At 41.4% G+C, this 22,185-nt stretch overlaps 1 non-coding gene across 1 annotated transcript; it reads left to right on the top strand.

The window, feature by feature from the left end:
• The first annotated feature begins 14,618 nt into the window (after positions 1 to 14,618).
• Positions 14,619 to 14,737, top strand: LOC145417944 (5S ribosomal RNA). Its single transcript, XR_013900605.1, has one exon. It is a non-coding gene; the product is annotated as a 5S ribosomal RNA (ribosomal RNA).
• Positions 14,738 to 22,185: the final 7,448 nt, after the last annotated feature.

Raw genomic sequence — 22,185 nt, 5'->3', positions numbered from 1 at the left:
TCATGGTCATCTGAGGCTAGTTTACTCAAACTTTATCCAGTCTTGCCAAATCAATCGCTTCCTTCCTTATCAGTTTGGCCATCCCTTCTTCCTTCTTCTGCCTCCTCAGTGCCATTTTGTTCCACTTCCTGTCAACGAACATTTTGCGAAACATCATCCTATAGTCTGACAAATCTAAACATAGGGTTTGGGTGGAGTCACCCCCTCCCTACACTATTGCCATGTTTCCTAACCTTACGATGTATAACGCCTGTGGTTTGTGTAGTAGGAATGATACATAAACATAACTCATACTAATATAACTGTAATGAAAGTGCTGACATGTATCAAGGAAGAATAAAACTATTCTGCATACTATATTATACGATAATAGAGAAACGTGGCATAAAAATTTGGCAGTGTTGCTCTAAAAATATTCTAATTATTATTTACTTCCCCAACACTTCTAACATTGCTAATTAATTTAGCAAGTATAATTGCAAGAAAATTTGAAGGGATAAAAGTGGGAAGAGGCGATCCTTTCATAATTAAAATAAATATATCAAACAGCTCTGGGGTGGCAGCACTCACGCGACACGTGTTTGTGTGTACGCTATGGGAGATCACCAACCCCCTACAGGATTTAGGCCTATTGGGGAAACCTCTATAAAAAAAACGCGCCGTGACTTTTACCTCGAGGGTGGTGCGGAAATGAAGTCAAAATTATAATCCATACATAAAAATGGAAGTAAAAAACCATGGATGACACATAACAAAATCTAGCGAGAGAGAGAGAGAGAGAGAGAGAGAGAGAAATAATAATAATAATAAAACTTTATTTCCACTAAACAGTGGGTATTCTTATACATTATACAGTAGTACAGCATACAGTATGAAAGTTCTATACACAATATAATACAAGTTGATACATATGGTGGAGAATAGTGACAGAGAGGTAAATGGTTTAAAAGGTGTGGGGACACTTAGGTTAAAAATAGATCAATTAAGGGATTTAGGAACGAAGGCAGTGGGAAGGATTAAGACAAATGGGATTGTAAGATTAGGGAGTTTGAGCAATAGGGTAGAATGTATGCTCTCAATAAAAGTATAGCAATTATCAACGGCTAATTATTATACAGGTGTTGATGGTGGGGGTCTATATTTATAGGAGGTGTTGGTGGTGGAGGTATAGCGGGTGTTGTTGATGGGGGTGTTGTTGGGGGTAGGGGTATAGGGGGTATTAGAAAAACGGAGATGACAAGAGGGAAACAGTGTCAAGGTCATCGCTGATGGAGAGGTCAGCTCGGAAACGTGGCAACAGTGCAGGGAGGGGGTGACTCCACCAAAACCCTACGTTTAGATTTGTCAGACTAAAGCTGTCCTCTGATCTTTCAGAAACACATCTTCGTCTTGGTCATTTTAACACCATACAGCATCTCTTACTTCTTGTTGGATGATTTGTCCTCTGCTGCTGCCTCAAAAAGAATACTCTTCACGGGGTTGTTGAATGGCTCAACACAATTTTGGCACCAGGATTCAGTTCTTCTGTTCTTTACGGTTTGAAGGAGAGAAGAAAACTCTTCGTATAAATTCAGGTCGCCTTTTTACCTTTGTTCTTGGTTTTGGTGTAGATGTTCCATCAAATGTAATGGTCTATGTCTCTGACTGCAACTGGCGCAGAAGCTTGTTCACAACTAAGTTGGACATGACCAGGAGCACGAGGGCGCACGTGGAAGATCATCAGTTCTATGATGGCTTTCTCAGTGGGCAGCAGGCCTGGAGCGAATTCATGACGTTCTCGGTAGATTTTGTCGTTCAGCATCTCTGTCATAGATCAGATTTCCCTCATTTTGAGAAAAAGCAACACTATTCAACCAAAACCTGAAGAAGCATAAAAAATCAACTTAGACATGCATAAAAACAATGAAATTGTGCTACGGACCACCTATTTGGCATACACCTGCATCAATGAATTATAGGTGAACATCTCATAAATCAAGGGGTATGTACACACAGCAAAAAAACTATCGTTACAGGGGGGGTCCGATGTGTTTCATACAGAACAACCTGGCTGTCTCGCTAGGGTTGGTAAGCCTGACAGTGGGTGAGTTGCCAAATAGGACGAGGTAGAAATATGCATGGGAGAAGCAATGGATATAGCTTATAATAAATATGCAACAAACACACGCAGGGATACCAATGGAGGAGGTTGTTATCAAAAATCTTCGTTCGTGTGTCATTTTATATCGCGCAGAAGGTGTAACGATAGTTTTTTTTTTTGTGTACAGGGGGTCAAAATAATTCGTAGGTCAGAATATTTTTCATGACAATGATAGTATTCAGGCAAAGCACATTATAAGACTCGGAGGTACGGTACAACATTCCAAAAATTGCCACCCCCCTACTTGAAGCTGCCTTGCTCACTAAAGAAATTGTTGTTCACATCCCTCTCCATTCTTGCATCACATTCGATCTCTTCCACATCATCCATTTCCCTTTCTTATTCAATAATTCCGTGTTGCAGGCCTCTGTTTTCACTTAATATTTCCTCATATCTCAAGATCGTGTCTCCATTGCTTTCACATCCTCTAGTGATCTCAGCTAGTGTGCTTTTGTTGCACCTACTTCTTGACTTTGTGCTGCATATCTCCTGGCCATCTTCCCTAGCAGTGCTGCTCCCTGCGAGTCCGCTTTTTTTTTTTTTTTTTTTTTTTCCCCTCACATTCTGTCTGCTCCTTCGTTTTGGCACCCAATTTCCCAGTGCACCATGCTCGCCTTGGTCATGTCCAATACTTCTTCAGCACCTCACTCTCTGTCAGTACCCGTTGTCCTGGAGCTCCTTTTCGTTTGGTGCACTCACCAACAAAAGCGCTGTCGCCTCATCTGCCAAGTTATAAACCACATGAGCTTCACAGACTCGAGAACCGAAGAACCAGAATAGTTTATTAACCCCTTAACCGCGGGTGTCATTCCAGAATGACGGCGACAAAATTGGACCAAACCGCGGGTGGCATTCTGGAATGATCGTGAATATTTTGAACACCGCGCGTTTTCCCGGCGCGCAAATATTCTCACGCAAGAGTAGCTGTCGAGTTCTTTCACGCCAGCCATCCCACACCTCCCTCCTCCAACCCCGAGGGGACCCCCCCCACCCCTGCCCTGACCCGCGTCAGTCAGTATCTGTCCAGCTCTGTGCGTGATAATGGCGCTCCGTCCCGACTCATCGTCGCTCGCTTCCTCCTCTACAATGTTTAGTGCTAGTGTTCCCTCTACCTCTACACCGGTAAAGGAACTGCCGACGGCGAGGCAGAAGGGGTTGAGCACTCCTGAAATTAGAACTGAGCTGGACAAAACAGTAAGTACTACTCTTGATTGTGGCAGTGAAAGTGACACACTCACAGCAAGCAGTGATGATTTGGCAGTGATTGGTGGTGAACCATTTTCCATTGATAGTGACAGTGATGAAAGTGATCGTGTTGATTCCCCCGACCACCCCCATCTTACTCTGGGAAAGGAAAGGCTCCTATGGGCAAATCTGGTATTGCTCGTGGGAAGGGAGTGAAGCGCAGGCTCACGTCTCCCACACCAGGCCCTAGTACGCATTTCCCATCAATTTCCCGTTCACCTAGGCCAATTGCCCTCACATCATCATCATCATCATCTGTCGTGCCCTCTCCTCAGTCTACATCATCTGAGGAGTACGAATTACCAAAGCCTGCAAAGCGAGGGAAGGCAGGCCGTGCAGGCCGTGCAGGCAGGCCTAGAACAAAGGGGATGCGTGGCAGTTGGAGGGCAAAGCTGGGTGATAAGCGAGGCGATAAGCGAGGTGATAAGCGGGGTAGAAAGGGTCAAGTTTCACCACGCACCAGGTCAGAAACCTCCCCGCCTGGCCCCCGCTCAGTTCCCTCACCCGCGCCACCCCCACTCACCGCCCCCGCACTCACCCCCTCCCGTTGCCTCCTGCCTCACCCACCTCCCGCTTGCCTCCTGCCTCACCTCCTGCCTCACCCATTGCCTCTACATCAGCTCCTTCTCACGGGGAAACGAGTGAAATGCAACCTGCCCCTGCCACTGAACCACGCACAGGGCAAGTTGATGCATTTGTTTGGACTGACGGTGGAGATTTCCAGCCACACAATCCACCGTTTGATATGACAAATGCTGGAATACAGCCTGCCTTCCCATGCAACGCAGGTGATGAGTTTGTTGATTACTTCCTGGCCTTCCTTGATGATGAAATTGTGCAGCATGTCAGCGATGAGACCAATAGGTATGCAACTCAGTGTGCAGCACAAGGGCTGGGACCTATTGGCTCGCCAAAGCAAGTGTCGTGGTTGCCTGTCGGGATCAGAGAGCTGTATGTTTTTTTGCACTCATGTTTTTGATGCCCCATATAAAGAGACATGAGTTGGAGGAGTACTGGCTCGTGGATGACATAACTACTATCCCCATATTCGGGAAGTATATGTCACGGGATCGGTTCCGACAGCTGCTTGGGTACCTGCACTTCGCTGATAATGACAACCCGTCCCAAACTGACCCTTTGTGGAAAGTGAGGGATTTCCTCAACAAGATTAGGGATCGATTTATGCGATTTTTCAGGCCTATGCAGAAAGTCGTCATAGACGAGTCCCTGGTATTGTTCAGAGGACGTCTCAAATTCAGGCAGTACATCCCCAGCAAACGCCACCGCTTTGGGATAAAGTTCTTTGTGCTGTGTGACTGTGAGATGGGGTATATAATGGATTTTGTCATTTACTCGGCTAGCACAATGGATGTGAACAGGAAAGACCCCCTTGGCTTCTCTGGCTCCGTTGTAAAAGTGCTGATGGAGAGGTATTTTGGTGGTAATCATGTGCTGTACACAGACAATTATTACACAGCACCGAAACTCTCCAAATACCTTGCTGAACACGGCATTGGCACTGTTGGCACTGTACGGAGCTATAGGAAAGAGTGGCCTAGTTTCCCGAAGCATCATCATCATCCAGGGAGATGTTCACCTGAAGAAGTCAGAAAAGCTTCTTGCGATCAGGTGGCATGACAAGAAGGTTGTCAATATGATCAGCACCATCCACAAGGGGGAAATGAAGAGAACTGGGAAGGTCAGCTACAGGACGGGAGAGCCAATCATGAAGCCTGATGCCGTCATTGATTATAATGTAAATATGAGACTCGTTGATAAGTCTGATATGATGATTGGCGAAATAGACTGTCTCAGGAGAAACACCCGATGGTACAGGAAGGCTTGCCTGCACATGCTCGATATGTGCATGCTCAATGCCTTCATTCTTTACAAGACACAAGTCGGGGGCATAAGGCAACCATCACTGAGACAGTTTTCCAAGACTGTCGTTCAGCAGCTACTTGAACGATTTGGTCAGGTGACGGCATTGATCCCGAGGCGACACTCTGACACACAACCTGACCGTCTTGAGTGCCGCAATTACATGAGCCGGCACCAGCTTGTGAAATTGCCTCCTAAAGCAGGCGGCAGGTTGTCACAGGGCCGCTGCAGAGTATGTTCAACCACCACACGAAGGCCTACGACGAGAAAAATGAGCACACACCAGTGCCTTGAATGCCAAGTCGCTCTATGTGTAACTCCGTGCTTTGCCGAGTACCACTCTCTGAGTAAATACTGAAAGTGACAGTGATATATAGTGATGCGACAGTGACGTGCTTTGCCAATAATTGTATAATGGATAATGTAGTAATAAGGGATATTTTGCCTAGAAAATAAAGGAAATATTGGCCAGTATAATAAGTGATATTGTAATAAGAGAATCTGCGGCACTTGTGGAATTCTGCGGCACTTACGTAATTCTGTGATGCGCCAGTGACGCAATATAGTAATAAGTGCATTGTAAATATAATGTACATTGCCCATATTATATGTAAAATAATATTAGAAGTTAGAAAGAATGAAAAGATCGCAGGAAACGTCAGTGAGCGGGTGCCGCCGCAGTGAAGTGAGGCGCAGCCGCAGTGAAGAGCGGGCGCAGCCGCAGGGAAGTGCCTTTTACCTACCTCAGTGAACACAGAGTGGGTGTTTATCGTATGTACAGTGTTCATATATGTTTATATTACTATTATGAGAGAGTGGTTGGCATTTGGTACTGGTGTGTGGGGCGTAAAATAGTTATTTCACACCCCTCACTTCTAACGGCTCTCCCCGTCCTGTGAAAGTCAACGAAGTCATGAAACCTACATCAATGGAAAGCTGAAGGTTTGTACTTTCTAATGGTACCTTATTTTTTTCTCTAGCTTTATTCTGTGCAGAGTTATTAAGGTTTAAAGGTTTGTTTACATTTGGCTGAAACCCCCGCGGGAGAGGACAGTCAGACCAAAACAATACCCGCGGTTAAGGGGTTAACCCATATCATCCCAGGCATTTTTGCAATTTTATACCCACCCAATCCCGGACCAAAAACGGAAAAATTTTTTATTGCATAAAACAATCCAAAAGGACATATAAATCAAGAAATTGAAAAAAAAAAGAAAAAAAAAAAAGTACTTCTTATAGGAGAAATAAGTGCAGAATGGCCGTCCATCGTGTCTCTAGCCCAGTTTCCCAAGCCGTGAGCTACGTTTTCCCATCCAGCTGGGCGGGATGAGAGAGAACGAGGGAGGAGAATGGGGGAATCCCCCTTCTCAATATCCTTCTCCACTGGCTCATATTACTCCTCAGAAGAGTCGTCCAGGTCTTCCTCTTCTATAGAATCACTAAATGAAGCGACAGAGGGTCCATGTGACAGTGTGAACCACCCCCTCCACCCAATGAGGCGGAAAAATGGCGTGATTTCCGCAGCATTCTAACGCTGCGTGACGGACAGTGGCACACTGATGTTACCCAGCCTGGCCATGCAGAACCAAACTCAGTGGTACAAGTACTTGTGCACAATGTTGCCAATACATTAAGCTACTCTTAACAAAAAATTAGCTAGGTTGAAGCAGTCAGAGATGCGCTGCAGCGCTCGAATTATGCTCTCGGCACCATCACATCGCTGGGATTACTCGAGACGTATTGTACCGTCGCGGCACCATCCCGACGGCGGGATTGTACAGGTTAATTTGCCCGCTGGATATTGTAATTTTGCACGTGAGTTCGGTTACTGTCCTTTATACAGTGGTAATATTGTTTAGATGAAGTGATAATGTAAAGCTATTCGCTTTCAGATGTATCATTTGCCTGGTGACAAGTGGCAAGTCTATATGGAGACAGTCTGGGAGTAACAGGTGTTTGGGGTGCAGTAGACATAGGCTATGTGGTTTTTGTGTGTGTGTTTTTTTTTATGTGAGGAAGAAGGAACCAAAGGCCGCGAGCCTGCAGTTATTGTTCCTTCCGAGAGGAAAACAAAATACAAGTGAGAGCCAAATTCAAGATCCGATATTTCGAGATGCCTGGACACACTGCGTTTGAAAGAATGGAGATCATAGGAAGCAGGAAATACAGAGGGAGACAGTTCCAGAGTTGACCTGTTGCATAAATGAAGGAGACAGTTCCAGAGTTGACCTGTTGCATAAATGAAGGAGACAGTTCCAGAGTTGACCTGTTGCATAAATGAAGGAGACAGTTCCAGAGTTGACCTGTTGCATAAATGAAGGAGACAGTTCCAGAGTTGACCTGTTGCATAAATGAAGGAGACAGTTCCAGAGTTGACCTGTTGCATAAATGAAGGAGACAGTTCCAGAGTTGACCTGTTGCATAAATGAAGGAGACAGTTCCAGAGTTGACCTGTTGCATAAATGAAGGACTGGGAGTAACGGTCAACTCTTGCATTAGAGAGTTGGACAGAAAAGGGATGAGTGCTTGCTGCTAGACGGGTGCTACGCGCCCGTCGTAGAGGTGGAGGAATGCATGCAGACAGTTCAGTGGAGCAGTGACCATTGTAGTAGAGACAGAAAAGATATAAAGATGCAACAGTGCGGCAAAGAGACAGAGGTTGAAGGGAGTCAGTAAGAGGAGGAGAGTTAATGAGACGAAAAGCCTTTGACTCCACCCTATTGAGAAGAGCTCTATGTGGGGAGCCTCCCCACACATGACAGTTGTACTCCACACAGGGGCGGATAAAACCTCTGTATAGAGTCAACAATTCTGCAGGGGTAAAGAAGGAACGGAGTTGGCTTAGCACACCTAATCTCTTGGAAGCAGATTTTACAAGAGATGTAATATGATCTTTCCAAGATATGTGTGTTCGATGATTACGGTTGATAATTTAATAATATCGCATCTGATGACCTGATACTGTTACCTTATTCGTTATCAGCTATGCTATCCAATGTAACAAAATACTAGGAATAATCAGTAAGCTACCCATTCATTCATTAATATTTCTCAGCTAGTTTTCCAATATTAGACATTACTCAACAGACGACATCTGTCAACCATATCTCCAGTGGTTACTAAGTTATACAACAAAGAATACATTATTACAATGACGACGTGAGTGTTAACAATGCGAGTCAGTACGGTGGGTGTAAAGACGTTACATAAATACTGAAAAAACCGTCAGTACGCATGGCGAACAAATTAACAGGTGTGAAGGAAAGGAGGAAGTGTGGTTTGGGGATGGTAGGTGAGGTGATATCGAAACGCCAACCCACCCACGTGCTCACTTTGCACAAACTGGGTTTTAGAAAAGGACTACAAGTCAACCATATACTCCATCCAGTGCCCAACACTGACTCTTGTTGTTTCCGTCAGGGAAGCCAGGAGACTTTGCTTCATCACATCCTTGACATTTCGTATGTGACTGTCTGTACTGACGATAGTCGTCACAACGAGTGGTGGAAGGCACCTCTATTTCTGTTGTAATTATGTCCTTTGGAATAATTAAGATATGACATATCAGAAATATTTATGGAGTGCTTCATATGGTCTGCTCACTATTTAGTGTATTTAAGTATCTATGTATATGTCTATCAGTCTACTATATCTATTTATCTCATCCATAGAATTTCACACAATAATCAAGTTGGTATAAAATATATTTTCACGTGATGTGTTGGTGTGATATGGACGAATTTTGTTCATTTCACGCGAAAGTTAGTAATGTCTGAGAGATGGGGATCTCCACAACTCAGCTAATAATGGCTTGTATCTGAAGAGCAAATCCTTCAAAACAACGAAAACTACAGCTGACACCTTTGTTTAACCTGTTTATCGTAATGACACTAATGTAACCTTACCAAACACAATATGCACAATCAAAACCTAACCTTCCCCTGACACTAATACCTGTTTTTAACCTACCCCCCAAGGCCCCCATGTTGGGTAGAGGGCTCTGTCCCTCTGCACCCACTCTCTTAGAACAACGTAAGCAGCAAAACAGACCAGGAACCGTATTTAACTTTTTTTTTTTTTTTTTTTTTTTTAACGTATAGCTGTATAGTTCCGGGACACCGATGTCTCGTGCCAACTCCCGCCGATTCAATAACCCATCCTCTATTCTCTCTGTTCACGTCTTGCAATATACAAAGAGATGTTGTTAATACTTAAAGCTGCGTGCAGAACACCAGGTGCGGAGAATGACAATACAGAGCAGTTGGTAACACCAATGTCTTGATGTATTTGCTTATGTGAAAATGCAATTTTAATGTCGGTCAGCGATTCTGGACGGAGGTTATGTATTCACCAATGTGTGTGTGTGTGTGTGTGTGTGTGTGTGTGTGTGTGTGTGTGTGTGTGTGTGTGTGTGTGTGTGAAAATTATTTGAAGCATCTGCATGCAGTTTTGTGGAAAGTTGGGTCTTACGAAAAGGAAACGTCTGCCTTGGAGATGTCTTGCGATCACGGATTGTGTTTATATGCTGTTTTCACATGCACACAAAAACAGAGAGAGAGAGAGAGAACTATTAAATAAACTATTTCTTACTCCGTACCATGCATTGGAACTTGTAGAGAGGGAGGAGGAGAAGGAGACAGGCCTCAGAGGAGACAGGCAGGAGGTCAAGAAGAGGGATGACCCAAATGTCATTTATGACATTTGGTAGCAGCGAACGTATACGAACCTCGTCTACGAATCAACATTAAATTACTACAAAATATCAAGATTGAAAACAACCAACAACATCAGCTCCTGACAGTATTCTCTCCATCCAGCCCCCTCCGTCTCCCAGATCATTACGCTGATGCAGAGGTCAAGAGATCACTCGACGCCTTGCAAGTAGCTTAACGACAAACCAGCAAATCTGGGGACATCGTCTCCGAATTAAAAGCAAATTTCTACAAAAGCAACCGAGACTACAAGATTAGCTTCAGTTCTACATTGAATCCTACAAAATACAGTCTACAGTGCAAATAGTCTACAAAGTCTACAGCCATCTACAATCAACTACAGCCATCTACAATCAACTACAATTAACAACTCTACGTCGTCTGTATAATCTTCTACACGCACCTACAAGTAGCGGCAGTCTTCATCCCACAACGAGTAAATCACTAGAGAAAAGGACCGAGAAAACATCGACATAGAAAAACGAAACAAACAAACGAAGAGTGAGAGACGACTCACAACTCATAACCACCAGACCTCACCCTCCTCTCTCTGCTACATCCACCAAACCCCCACCGCTTACGCAGGTGTGAAGAGGTCAATGCACGCAGCAAAACACCAAGTCCATATTTACAACTCATCTTACTCACTCGTCTTCACTCAAGTTACTCATCGCTACTCATTCACTCACCACAGCTACAAGTGTGGGAAGCCGACGTCACCATGTGCTGAGACGACAGCACGCCAATCAACCAGCGAAGGACAACGCTATCACCACGTGCAACACCACTCACACCATTTCCCACCACGGTAAAAAATTAGTGAGTTACATAGTTACTTCATTCATACAATACACAGTGATAGACAATAAACTTCTGCACAAACATATAAAACGTGTTGTATAGTTACAGTTTAAATACACATACTTACTTCAGTTATCTGCATAACTCAAACACTAAATAATCACCAACGATAAATATTCTACACTGTATATATTCATTCATTTATTATAACATTCATTTGCTGTCAACGAGTGTTACCATTTATACCTACATAAAATACGTGTTTCATATATACAACTATACATTAGTACATCTACTGTACAAGTGATAAAGAAAATATACCATCACAGTTACTCAGTGAGCGATTAAAAGAACTGTATTAAACATTTATTAATTAAAGCTACCTAGTGGAAACATATAAATTAAGTTACAAGGTAAACTAGAAAAAAAAAAATGGCCAACACAAATGCCGTTAGCAAGAGTGAACATCTTCAACACAATCGTGAAGACAATGATTTCCACACAGTGCTGACACACATATTACTCACGATAGGTACAGGTGAGCAACAAGTCAGTGTGTATAGTTAATACTGTATATAGTGTATATATTTTTTATATAAAATAACAAAATATGGGACTATATAATATCATTTTCAGTAGTATCTGTGCAATATAAACTAAACTTTGAAAAAGTATCCCAAGGAAATTAGCCAGTAATTATGTAACCATGAACAACATGGAAAAAGCGTACACAAGCGAAGAAAAACAAACTATAGAAAATCAATACATACAAAAAAAAAAAAAAAAAAAAAAAAAAGGAAAGGAAAGAAAGAAAGAAGAGTGAGAGGGAAAAAAGAGAAATAAAGTAAGATCACATAACAAACAAATGTAAATAAGTGTATATGTTACTATATATGCCAAAATACCACATAAACTACAAACAAAAAAGCAAATTGTGTCTCCACAAACAAGTGGCATGACACATCATCACTATCATCGACCGCAGCATATGTTAGGACTGCAGTTATTACAATTATGTTACTCCATATTATAATTATGTAACTACAAACAATATGTACCAATTTATGTAACAGTTGCATTAACAAGATGTAACTTTTATGTAACTTTAACTACAATTTTGTAACTACAAACGATATGTAACAATTATGTAACGACAAACGATTGCATTATGTTACACTTTGCCAATTATGTAACAGTTGCATTAACAAGATGTAACTTTTAGGTAACTTTAACTACAATTATGTACCTACAAACGATATGTAACAATTATGTAACGACAAAACAGTTGCATTAACAAGATGTAACTTTTATGTAACTTTAACTACAATTATAAGGCCAAGACACTTATGTAATAGTTGCATTAACAAAATGTAACTACAGTTATAAGGCCAACACAATTATGCATTAGCACAATCTAAGTCATACAATTATAGCACAATTCTGTATTACCAGTATCATCATACAAGTTAGGTGAAATATTAGACATTACTAAAGCGATAACTCAAATATGTAATGTATAACTTAGCAGTATTACCATTGCACAATTATATGCGTACCTCTGTTGTACATGCACGTCTTACAAAGTGTTATACAACAATCATTGCATTTATTCAAATATGTATACAACTTATTTAAAATGTAATATTACTGAATAATCACTATTTACTATGAATAATATATGTATACAATATTCATACAATTATGTTACTTTACAATATTATGTATTTCACTTAATTAGCTTATAAGTTCATTATAATGTGTATGTAGTATGTATTAATATGTTATAACTATTAAATGTCGATGGTACGCCATTTTCACATGGCCCGAGCAAATGTAGGACTACATAATAGATAGATAGATAAATAGATAGATAGAGAGACAGATAGAAGCAGGAAGTCAAATGATGAGAAGGTGTTGTGTCTGCGAGAATCGAGCAGTGCAAACATGCTTACACCCTCTTAACACTGAGGAAAGCTGACGACGGCGGCCAGTAAGGAGATGATGCAGTTAGCTGTCAGCAGTCCTCTCGTGAACAAAGATCCACGAGGAACACACGTGACACACCCTGCTACACCAGATTTTAGGAAAGAGAGGGTAGAAGGAGACAAGCAACCCTAGAGAGAGGTCGAGACGGAGATTAGCCTTAGAACAGAAAGAGAGAGAGATAGCGAGACAGGGAGGTAGCTACCCGGGACTTATACTCTTCCCATAGAGAGACCTGTTTAATATTTCCAAGACAAATAAAAATAGTCCCATACTATTCTTTACCTCTCCCGTCACTACATGACATCTGGTGGGGAAACTACTACAAGATATAAAAGCCGCTCGACCACAAGTCTAAAATATACTTCTCTACAAGTAACTACAAAGTCTTTATGACAAAGCAACGTTAAGTTTTTAGATATTTATTTATGATGATGATAATTATCATCATCATCACCATCATCATTATTAATAGTAGTAGTAGTGGTAGTAGTAGCTCAGTTCAATTAAATTCAGTTAACTTTATTTTGCACACACACACACACACACACACACACACACACACACCCACGATATATATATATATATATATATATATATATATATATATATATATATATATATATGTATAATATTTTACGGTAGGTGGGGCGCTCACCATCCACTCACTCGATGTAGTGCTGCTCTCGGGTGTCTGCCCTTTCCTCTCCTCCATCCTTTTTTCCTTCCATCCTCTTCTGTCTTTCTTTCCTTCAATCTTTCCTCGTCCTTCTGCCTTCGGGTGACTTTACACTCCCTCTTCTGTCTTTCTTTCCTTCATTCTTTCCTCTTCCTTCTGCCTGTGGGTGACTCTACACTGAGTGACAAGCCAAATGCTTTCCTGTACACCAAGAATCCATTTACGACGCTCGGCGTAACCATATAACTAAATTTTGGCGCCTGGTGGTTTAGTGGGTAATTACGGAACTTTAATCGGATTAAGCCGGTGAAGGTTTATATCCAAGGGCTGGTTTGGGTTTATAGCCCACACAATGCCACTCAGGGATGAGTGAGGCTGGCCACCCTCATGTTAAATGTCAGGACTAACTTGTTTAACTCCGGGCTCCTACGCTCCTCATGGGGCAACGTAGGATTGGATGATGAATGTTGATGGTGATGATAATCATTAATATTTTGTATCCACTAGTTACTCAAATTTTGTCTTGTGTACAAGTTTACAGCCTCCCAGTTAAAATGCATTACTAACACTATTACAAAGCGCAAATATTTGTTAGAAAACTGATATTATATATATATATATATATATATATATATATATATATATATATATATATATATATATATATATATATATATATCACTGGTGCATATGTAAAAATTTACCTTAAAGATTATCATGAAGAATTTTAATCGTCTTATATACTGTACAAACAAGAAACACATTGTATATTTAATCCACATTATCACCTAGCATGAAGTTTTAAAGAGATAGGCATACCTCTTCGTTCTTCATGATTATGGACCCACCATTCTCTTGATTTAAATACATCTATATCATTGTCATGTAAATCAATACACAGCTAGGCAACTTATTTAAAAACATTTAATGTTTTTAAATAAGTTGCCTAGCTGTGTTGAATAGTGACCAGAGGTTATCGCAGTAAAACCTAGACTGAATATAATGTTATTTTTCTTCTTAAAGCATTTTTAAAAACCTTGCTTCACTATATAAAAAGTGATTTTTAAAAGTAGCTGAACCGACACCATTGCAATATGACTACTCATAAAATAAGGAATACCAAATATTTTTTCAGTGACCTCACAATAATTTGAGGGGCCACGTGGCTGAAGGGGTTCCCAACAGCCATGCCACGTTGAGTACACCGCTTCCCATCCGATCAGCGAAGTTAAGCAACGTTGGGGCTGGTTAGTACTTGGATGGGTGACCGCCTGGGAACACCAGATGCTGTTGGCGTTCTCCCTACGTGTCAAGTGGGGTTGGTGGAGGATTAGTGCCCCTCCCTGTAAAACAATTAACTCTAAGCCCTTGACCACCCCGTTTGGGATACATGGCGTCTGGCAATGAATGAAAATGAATGAAAAATAACTAATTTCAAATGTTTGAAACATTCGAGACTTAAGCGTTTCTGTAATATCATCATCATATAATCCTGTGTTGCCCCTCGACGAGCATAGGAGACCGGGGCTAGGCAAGTTGGTCCTGACATTTAAGATGAGGGTGACCAGCCTCACTCATCCCTGAGTGGCACTACGTTAGCAATAAACCCCAACAACTCCTTGGATATAAACCTGCACCGGCTCAATCCGATTGGAGCGCCTTAATTATCCACTAAACCCTCAGGTCCCATAATTTCGTTATATTGTTACCATCCAGCATAGTAAATCGTCTCCAGACAGATGATCCATTATTCGACACATTATATGCTCCAAACAAAGAAAGTAACGTTTTGTTGTTAAGCTTCTTAAAGTTTCTAAAAAATATAGTAAAATGTAGCATTAAAAGAATTTAATAAAAATTTAATGTCATTTTTGTCTGACAAATTAAAATAAAGTGGCCTAAATATTTATAATATTCAGTGACCTCACAATAATTTGAGGGGCCACGTGACTGAAGGGGTTCCCAAACCACCTGTCGGAAAAAGCATTTTTGTTGGATAACACTATTTTCACCCATACTCTATCATGTGGCCTTCCGCCACTGGAAGTGTGGTTGAAAGTCCTTAAAAAAATACTGTACATCGTCCTTGTGGTAGCTACTTGTTATTCGCCCGGGAGCAAGAGGAGCGTGTCGTGGCTGTGTGTGTCTGTGTGTGTGCGTGTTGGTTGTGGCCGATGAGGCCATGGACGGGCATCGAGACTCGCTTACTGATTTGTTGGTCACATGTGGCGGTGTGTTTTGCTGGATTTTTTGACGCGCCATTCATCAGTCCCTACCATTGTGCTCTGTTCACAGCATGCAACAAAGAATTCTTGCTGTTTTACAGCGATCTTTTGCAACTTTTACGGAGTTTCTTGTGTGACTGTTGGGGTAACAATGTCTCGTCGTGCTGCTGGTAGTGATGAAAGTGTTCCTGGAAGTGTTCAGGAATTGAAGAAAACGGTGGTTTTGTGGTGAAAGGGTGAAGTTGTTCTATGGCAATAATGGTAAACGACCTTTTTGGGGGTCCATAGCACATTCATTTTATTCAATGATACCGTACTTATTATCGTTTTAATCACTGTTGTTTTGTTTTTTGCTTAAGCAGTCAAGTTTTGCCAGAAAATGGGTTGAAAATTCAGCAAAATGAAAAATGTATATTTAAAAAAAAAATAATATAAATTAATATCGATTTGATTGTGGTGGATGGGGGCGCCCATTATCCACCCACTTAGTGTAGCGGTACTCTATTTCAGGGTAGGTTCACATTGAGTGGCAAGCAAAATGATTTCTTGTAATCCAGGAAATCACATCATATGCTGAATGGCAACCTTACAACCAATAAACACGTGCTTCTTAAGTGGCAACAAGTGGGTTTGGTGGAGGGTTAGTGCCCCGCCCTGGAAAACAACTAAATACAAACAAGAAGCCTCGGACCAGGACTGACCAACAGGTGACGACTAAGGACCAAACAAAGGACATGGTAAGGATTGCGACATGGAATGTATGGGGTGCGATTTATGGGGTGAAAGAGAGATTGTTCAGTTGCTTGAGGGCGCAAAAGTGGACATATGTGGAATAACAGACTACGGTAAATGGAGAGGTCAGAGTGTGAGAGAGCGAGAGCATGGATGGGGCATATGCACGGGAGTAAGTGAGAATGACAGGGCAAAAGAGATGGGGCATATGCATGGGAGTAAGTGAGAATGAGAGGGGAAAAGAAAAGGTATGTATTGTTGTGTGCAAGAGATGGATCAGTTGGCTTAAGGATTGTGTGGGAATAATTGAAAGTATAACTTCAAATGTGGGCAGTTGTATGAGTGAATGTGCCAGTGCAAGATCGTTCAAATAGAGTGGAAGAAGAGTTCTGGGCAAATGTGGAAGCGTGCATGGAAACATTCAAAAGGAATGAGCTAGTGTTTTTGATTGGAGATATGAACGGAAAAGTAGGGAATGTGAAGGTGGTTGGAGTAGCTGGTGAATGGGGTGTGCCTGCAAAAGTGGATGAGGATGACAGTGAAGTTGTGGACGTTTGTGCAGGGATCCACAGGATGAGAAGGGTGGATGGTGAACTGAATGAACGCAAGGAAATGATTGATTATGTGAGTGTGGATGTCAATATGAGAAGGTGTGTAATGGATGCAAGAACGTACAGAGGTAGGGGGAGTGGTCATTCTGACCACCATGTGGTGGTAGTGAAAGTCAAGGTTCAAATGTAATGGAGGAGTAGGAGGGGAGGAAAAGAAAAAGTAGACCATATAAGGGGGGTAGAAAGATTGCAAGAAGATGGAAAAAAGGTAGAATATAAAGGAGAAGTGGAGGAGCGATTGGGTAAATATGATTTGGAGCAGATGGGATATAAGGAAATTGTGTGCAAGCTGAGCAGCATATGAGGTGGTGTGTGGTTTGAAGAGAAGACGAAAGGGGGTGCAAGGAACAGCATGGATGAATGAAGAGGTGAGACAAGCTGTGGCGCAAAAGAAGAAAACATGCAGTGATTGATGGGAAACAGGGGAGTGGAAGAAGCTGAGAATTATATGTAGGGAGGAAGAGATAGATGAAAAGCTTAGTAAGAGAGAGTAAGAAGAGAGTGAATGAAGAATTTGGAAGGAATATGTGTGAAAAGTGGAGGGAATGTAAGAAAATGTTCTGGAAAGAGGTAAGGAGGGCTAGACAGGGTACTAAAGAAGCTGGATGGGGGCTTAACGATAAAAATGGTAGATTGCAAATGGAGAAGGGAGAAAAGGTGAGCAGAAGGAGAGAACAGTTTAAGGAACTGTTAAACATAGAGAAAGTAAGTGATGCAAGGATAAGTGGCTGGGGAATGGTCGGGAGCAAGAGGGTGGTTAGAAGAAAGGAAGAAATCAGTAGGATGGAAGTAGTGGAAACAATGAAGAAAGTCAGAATGAGGAAAATCCCAGGAATTGAGAAATTATGTGGTGACATGCTAAAACATGGGGGAGAGATAGTAGTAGAACGAATATGGAGGATGTGCAGATTGGCCTGGGAGGAAGGTAAAGTCCCTGAGGATTGGAGGTCAGGTATAATTATTCCCCTGTACAATGGAGAAGGGGGAAAAGAAGTGTGTGAAATCATAGGTGTGGTAATCATAGAGACATTTCCCTTCTTAATGTAATAGGTATAGCGTATGGGAGAATACTTACTGACAGTGTTAGGGAAATAACAGAGGAATTATTTGGTGAAGAACAGGGAGGTTTTAGGAAGGGCAGAGGTTGCATAGATCAGATCTTCATTCTTAGGTCTTTAATGGAAGCTTCTAGCGAAGGGAAAGAAGTTGTATGCGGCCTACATGGGTTTGGAGAAAGCATATGACAGGGTGGATAGACAAGAATGTGGAAAATATTAAGAATATATGGAAAACATGGGAAGTAGTTGTATTTGGGGGAGGCGGTGGCTCAATCGGTAGAGAGGTGGCCTGCAGTCCTGACGGACCCAGGTTCGAATCCCGGCTGGGGCAGGGAACAGTTTAAGGATTTGAATTTCATTAAATCAGGCTTTACTGATCTACCAGAAGACCCGCCGACATGTCGTAAAAATACCCCCGCTAATACCAATACACCAGTCCTGCATGAGACAGCCCTAGCATGTATTCAATATGGACGGTGGGTGTTAGCGCCGAAGTGGTGACATGTAGAGGTGTATGGTATGTAGGAGGACTGGTGGGCCTTGATAGCAGGCTGTGAAGCCTTTGCCCAGAGTCGGACACATTAAAAAAAAAAAAAAAAAAAAAAAAAAAAAACGTGAAGAGTATGCATGAGGGGGCTAAGGCTGCAGAAAGTGTGGATAGTGAACTGGGTGAGTTTTTTCTATCTGAATGTTGGCTTGAAACATGGATGTGTCGTGTCTCCATGGTTGTTTAGTCTGGATATGGATGGGGTTAAAAGGGACACAAGGTAGGGCAGGGGATGTTGGAGCGGCTTTACTTAGAGAGGGCAACTTTTGGAAACTCCCTGTGCTGTTGTTTGGAGATTATATTGTATTGTTAAATGAAAACGAAGGGGAGCTGCAAAGTTTGATGAATGAGTTGGGAAGAGTGTGTAAGAAACGGAATCTAAAAGTGAATGTAGGGAAGTGTAAAGTAATGGTCTTCGAGAGAAATGAAGTCACTGGATGTACAGTACAGTACAATGAGGTTGAATAATGAGGAAGTGGAAAATGTGAGTGCATTTAACTACTTGCGTTGCGTGTTGAGTAAAGATGGTAGTTTGGAGGGTGAAGTGCTCGAAAGAGTACAACAAGGAAGAAAAGTTGCTGGTTCTTTGAAAGCAGTGATAAGAAACATGGAAGTGAGCACGGAAGTAAACATGTTGCTGTATGACAGTATTGTATACCAACTCTAATGTATGGAAGTGAAGCTTGATCCTTGTGGGAAGGACACAAATCAAGAGTGACAGCAGTGGAAATGATATATTTGAGTGGAGCATGTGGTATTACATGGAGAGAAAGACTGTCAAATGAGGAAGTGAAGGAGCTTTGTGGTTTTGATGTGGATGTGATGGAAAGCGTAAGGAGAATATGAGGTAGTCTGGCCAAGTGGAGGGGATGGAGAGCAAGAGACTAACGAGAAAAGTGTATGTGGGTGAGGTGGAGGGAGGAAGAGGAAGAAGGAGGCCAACGACGAGATGGAGGGATCGAGTGGAGAGCTATATGAGGCCAACGACGAGATGGAGGGATCGAATGGGGATCTATATGAGAGACGGGTGTTTGAGCTGGGAGCAGGAGAGTAAAAAGGCGGGGGACCGGGGGACACGGAGGAGCATTGTTTGTGGCCACGCCTTACGAGATTAAGGCGTCTGACAATAGAGAGATAGAATTTCATAGATATGGCGTATTATAAGAATCATAATCTACACTCAAAAAACTTGCATAGAGAAAAAAGAATTTTCTACCATAAAAGAAAAAAAAAAACGGAATGTTGTGGGAATACTGCGGAACTCTGAACCCGTTTTCTGGCGTTGTATGGTTTGACGTGAGAACACATTACGTAGAGCAACCCCACATTTATAGAGAGGATGCCGTGTGTCGGACTCCTAGATGCCTCATACATCATTATTTTTTACTTAGTTTTATTATCAGATCATATAAAGTTTGATTTTCAAAATTTCGAATCATTGAAATTAAAGTGCCCTGTGAGCCACTCAATATTGTAGTGTCATCAGCATATGCAATTATATTCAGTCTCATAAAGCTAAAATAACATCCACTATTCATTTCCGACACTTATCAGGACATCTTCAATATACAATTTAAAAAGCAGATGAGAAAGAATCCCTCCCTACCCCCTCTGTGTAACTCTTTATAACGTAATAGTTACCCTTATACCCATTCCACTGAATTCTAGCATTTTGATTTCTAAGACAGTGCACGATAAGTGCAGTATGGTGAGGGGGGGAGTTCACTGTCTATTAAAATATTCCCAAACATAATGATTTACATTATCTAAAGGTATAGATAGATAGATAGATAGATAGATAGATAGATAAGAGAAAGAGAGAGTTCAAATTAATTGTAACTTATTGTATCACCCTAGATCCGACTAGAGTTGTATTAGGTAATATGAGTGACTATAGGATAGCTATCAGTAATGGAGCATACCTAACTGATAGCATGGTGAGACAGTTCTCTTCTTTTGACAGAAAAAGGTAAAATTTACATTAAGATTCCTTTATATCACGGACGAGTACTCAAGAGAGATTATACTGTATGCTGTGCAACCATGTCTTGCTGGCCAACTGCTTCCCAATCTCCCCACCCCCCAGGGCCGGTTTTAGAGGGGGCCACGGGGGGGCAATGCCCCACCAAATTTTTCGCCAATGCCCCACCAAATTTTTCGATTGCCCCCTCAAATGCAAATTATTAATATATCAATTATGCTGCAGACCACTGTGTTCGTTCTCTTTGTAAATGTCCGAACAGTACGATAATTATCGTACGTGTTGCTAGCAACACTGAGTGGAACGTTGGTAACAATTCCCAGTAGTTTTAATATGCATTATTGTCAAGAACTACAGTACACTGCAATGAACATAAGAATAATTCTAAAGTAATTTTTATGCCTGATTTGAATTATAAAGGGTTAATGAAAAGTCTTATTTTTAAATAATTATCAAGAAAGTTGCTATTGATAACTGATGAAAATTTATATCTGGCAACTCTCAAAGTTGTTGACTTGCTGCCCGCCACTGTTAATATATATCTCATGATTTTGCGCAGAGGCAGCTGTCAGAAGGGGTTTAGGTAGGATGCTGAATTTATTGACGTTGTTATATCTTATTGCATTCATATTATACTATATTGGTCATCTTATCAGTACAGCAACTTTACCTAGATGGAAAATTTTTTGATTCGTAAACCTAAGCCTGCCACAGATGCAGCTAGCTATGAGTTAATTTCCACAAGTTCCACCAGTTGTAGTGAAAACAATGCTCGTCCTTCTCCGAATACATCAGGTCGGAGATAAGACGATTCTAGTGTTGCAAAGGATGACCTCAATGATGATCGTCCAACACAGCCAGTACTTAAATCATTCCCCCCAAAAAAATGTTTGGACAGAATATTAGGGCTTTCAATTCAAGCTGGTACAATTTGAGACCATTGCTGGAATACTGTGCAACACGTGATGCATGCTTGTGTTTCCCTTATCGCAAGTATGGTGCGACAAATGACAGAGATTTAATTTTTACTAAGCGAGGGTTTTCAAATTGGAAAGTTGCATTAGAACATGAAAAAGGATTCAACAAACATGCATCAAGCCATTGTCATTTGCATGTTGCAACCATCTGGGCAGAGATGAAACAGAGGCAATCAACAGGTGAAACAGTAACATGTCTCTTAGGATCAACACAAATACAGAACAATCGCTACTATGTGAAAAGCATTTGGGAAGTAATACAGTTTTTATCTGTCAATGAGTTTGCTTTACGTGGCAGCAATGAAAGGTTTCATAGTAGTGAAGACAAACAAACACCTCCGCAGGGCTTTTTTTGAAACTCTATGAGTATACCTTGACTAAGGACAAAAAAATTTCAGAGATAGCTAAGACAGTGCACAAGAATGCCAAGTACACTTCAAAGGACATACAAATGAGGTAATCGATACACTGGCTACTTTAGTTTTGCAGGGAGTTAAAAGTAAGTATGAACAGTCAGATATATCAGGCTTTTGTATTAAGTGTCATGGAACAAGAGGCAAATGTAATATGGAGAATTTTTCCAGTATAATAAGGTTTGTTCGCAATGCTTTGC

The sequence above is a fragment of the Coenobita brevimanus genome, chromosome 111 (assembly GCF_032717465.1).
Source record: "Coenobita brevimanus isolate Jiangsu-jjx chromosome 111, ASM3271746v2, whole genome shotgun sequence".
In the NCBI taxonomy this organism is placed as follows: domain Eukaryota; kingdom Metazoa; phylum Arthropoda; class Malacostraca; order Decapoda; family Coenobitidae; genus Coenobita; species Coenobita brevimanus.
Note: the sequence above shows the minus strand (reverse complement) of the source record. Positions and strands in the feature narration are given on the sequence as shown.